This window comes from Thalassophryne amazonica, chromosome 8 (genome assembly GCF_902500255.1).
Source record: "Thalassophryne amazonica chromosome 8, fThaAma1.1, whole genome shotgun sequence".
Classification (NCBI taxonomy): Eukaryota; Metazoa; Chordata; class Actinopteri; order Batrachoidiformes; family Batrachoididae; genus Thalassophryne; species Thalassophryne amazonica.
This window is the reverse complement of record NC_047110.1, coordinates 113,493,306-113,497,113: the sequence shown is the minus strand read 5'-3', so window position 1 is coordinate 113,497,113 and position 3,808 is coordinate 113,493,306.

Genomic DNA, 3,808 nt, shown 5'->3' with positions numbered 1-3,808 from the left:
ACCACTGATTTATCCACACAGTTTTGAAGCGAGGAAACAGACTACTGGTGTTGTTTGCTAGCTGCTTGGTAATAATCCACACCAATGCAGAGAGTCGTGGTAGTCACTGTTAGCCATGGGTTTAGATTAAACGTGGTTGAGATACAAATGAGAGGGTTCTTGGGTCTCACTCTGTCAGACAAGTGGTTACTTAAAGTGAGACTCTGAGGAGGATCAGGTGCATCATGGGGCCACATCCGCTACTACATTTTGTCCATGTGGTGCATTTCTGTGGTCGTTGTCCAGCATGCAGGTGTCTGTGTTGTGGAGGTCAATGCACACACCCACATTTCATGTGACACGGTTAGGAGGTGGGGTGGACTGGTTGTCTGCCTGGGTCGTTGTCATCCAGGATCCGTGGTGGTTCCGTATTAAGCGGATGCGGCACCAATGGATGCTTCCTGACTGATCAACCTTAACACAGCGATCAGTCCGCTGCCACGATGCAACACTTTGAAACCAGTTTAACTTGCAGACAAAAAACAAAAAAAAAAATCACATCTCTGACGATGGACCAAAACTGAATTCAGTACTGAGCGACCATCAGAATCGTTGACTGTTTTCTCGACTTTGGAGAGTTTTTGTTCTGCGTTCAGGGGCCGGGTTAAAAAAGGTTGCTGGCAGGTTTCCTTCCTTTGGACGTGAAGACGTGTAGAAGCCACTGAGACAGTTTGTCTGAACGCTGCAGTGATGCGTCCAGACTTATTTCACACTGTGTCCCTCGAGTTTCACTTCAATTCACTTCAGGCTGTTTTTCAGTGTTTGTTTGCTGCAGTGAATCATGGGAAAACAGCCATAACAGATTATTAGACATATTTAGTTCACACTGAAAGTATTTTTGAATATATTGGATTGTTAGTTAAATCCACTAATGTGCCTGGTACTTTATTTTGCAGTTTATTTTTTGCATTTCATCTATAATTGAATTTCTTCAGTGAGCTTCATGTGCACTTTGTCAGAAAAGTCTTAATTCTGCTCACTTACATATGGAATAATTTTTGTTAAGACTTTCTGCAGATGTGTCATCAGCCCTCAAGACGTCCTTGAAATTCTGAAGTGTTAAAAAATAGAAATGTCTTCCGTTTCTTCAGTTTTTCTGACTTCATGTATGTTTGATACAGCGCCTACTAAAAAAACAAATAAATAAATAGTAACGTAACCCTGTTGGGCTTTTATGTGATTTATATAGTACAAAAAAAAATCTAAATTCAAAAACTAACCCTAAAAGTTAAAGTTGATCTCACCACCAGGGGTCGCCAGTTCTCCTGCTGGAGGTCACCTGCTCCACATTTTCTCACCCTCTTAACCAGACAACCGGACGAATATGAATTGGACCGGATACTAGCCTCCATTTCCCACTCCTAAATGACCAATAGGAGAACAGCGCTCGTGCCACATCAACATGAGGCTGGCACGTGAGGGGATCCAGCGCTGCTCTCCTATTGGTTGTTTAGGAGTGGAACTCTCACTCCAAGATGGAGGCCAGTATTGGCCTAGTTCATAGCCGGCCCCGGTTGTCGAGCTAGGAGAGGGAAGCCAGTATCGGCCCAACTCAGGGCCGGTTGGCGGGCTATACCCACTCTGCTCCACCCATGCTAAATGTGCTCAGCCAATCAGGAGTGAGGAAACCTCAGATTAAACAGGTGCAGCAGGTAGACCTGCAGGTCAGGCGAACCTCCAGGACCCGGTTGTTGACCTCTGCTCCTCGCTGTGAGTGATCTGAGTGACGTCCTGTGACATGTTGTGGTACGTGCTTTAATGGCTCCGCCTCCCTGCCGGTCAAGCGTTCACTCAGCTTCTCAGTTCTGATCCGGTGCATCCTGCAGGTTTCTCTTTAAGTACTGGGTTACCTCAGTACTCCTCGGAACAGTAAAAGTACTCAGGATGTGAATATTTATGAATCACTATTTATCACCTTTATCTTACAGGTTTCTCATAACAGTAACTTTATACATGTTTCACTGGTAACAAACTCAAACCCGATGTTACTGTAATAATGTAGCTTGTAGTCAAACTTTGTCTTCCGGTCTGATGACTTGTCTGTTTTATTTGCTTTTCACAGTTTTTTTTTTTTTTTTTTTTTTTTTTTTATGTTTGGGGAGTGTTTTGGTCACTTTTATAAACATTAGGTGTCGTGAGCATTATGGGTAAGGGGGGGGGGATCATTTCCCCCCCCCCCCCCCCATTTCAAATTTGTAGAAGAACTGGCGAGAAGAAATGTCTGTTGTCCCTTATTTCACATTTTTTCTGCGGTTTACACAGAAAGACCAAATAATTATGAAGCACATTGTTTGTTGAAGCCATTGGAAACATAGTAAGCCATTGTGACTAAAGAATGAATGTGATGGATTAAAGCGGTATCTTAAAAATAATATTTCTTTCTGCAGGTGTTTGTTTAATGTGGGGAACGTTTGAGTTTGACTTTAAATGATTTTATTTGATGTTGATGTTATGCTTATTTTTTCTTTTAACGTATTTGATTCACCTCTTCTTTCTAAATGCAGTAAACCATTTTACAAAGTGCAATTGGAAGTTAAATAATGTCACTAGAAATGATCATTTCAAATCATTTTCCATTATCTTTTTCAATATAGACTACATCTGACTTTTTTTTTTTTTTCCATGGAAAGTGTGAGATTCATCAGTGTCCTGTAGGAGGAGCTAAGTTTTTAGTCTTCTTCGTTTCTGTCAGAGAAACAGACTTAAAGCTGTTACTCTAGTGCCCCCTTACAGGGCAACTCAGAAGTATCTACGTGTGCGGTGCACTGACATGTCACCTGCGGTTTGTTTTTTTTTTTTTTTTTGTTTTGTTTGTTTTTTAGAAACTAGTTTTGCATTTATGCTTATGAAACTTTTTTAATCTGTAGATAACTGAGGCATCCACATGGTGGCGCTGTAGATATGAATTTGTTTTGGATGCTCTTCAATAAGGACCGTTTCCTCCACATTTGTGGATTTGAACTTTTCCACAGTGGCAGAGAAGGAAAAATTCTAAAGGGTCATTCCATGCCAAATGGGTCAAATTTTAAAACAATTCATCACATGACCCCTTCCAAAAAAAAAAAAAAAAACTGTGCTTGTTTCCCCTGCCAGAGAAATAGAAATACCCCAAGCTTTAATGAGCCAGCTCTAATACTTAAAGCACAGGAGCAGTTTCAAAATCGCACCCATTTTTCTTATTTGAAAAAGCACTTTCTGGCCAACTTTGGAGAGCAATATAGCCTAGCCAAATTAAGGTGAAACCCTTCAAACTTACCATTTTAGGTAAAATCATACTGGAAAAGCCATATCGGGCATCAAAAACAACGATATCTGGCTTCATTTTTTATCCAGCTGTTTTTAAAAACTGCCAGAAATGGTATTTTTTTTCTAAATGAGGTCTGACTTGAGCATGCACTGTGTCAAAATAGATTAATGCCCACACTTCTCCTTACAGGCATAGACTCGTATGAATCCAGTTACAACACCAGAATGTTTCATTTTTCCATTTCAGCCAAAATTGTGCTTGTGAGGGAAAAATGAAATCGTGCAATTTCGATTTTTCGCAAAAATACCCCTATAATTCACCACAAAAATCACCAGGTGAGCAATGATTAAAAAATTGAAATTTCAACCATGCAATTACATGGATGTGAGATGAATATACAAAATGTCAAGTTGGGCAAGAAATATTTTATTTTAATTATTTTTTTACAATAGGCAATATGTATGAAATCAACATTGACTATATGGTAGGTTTTAATCAATGGGCTAGAAATGTGAATATAGT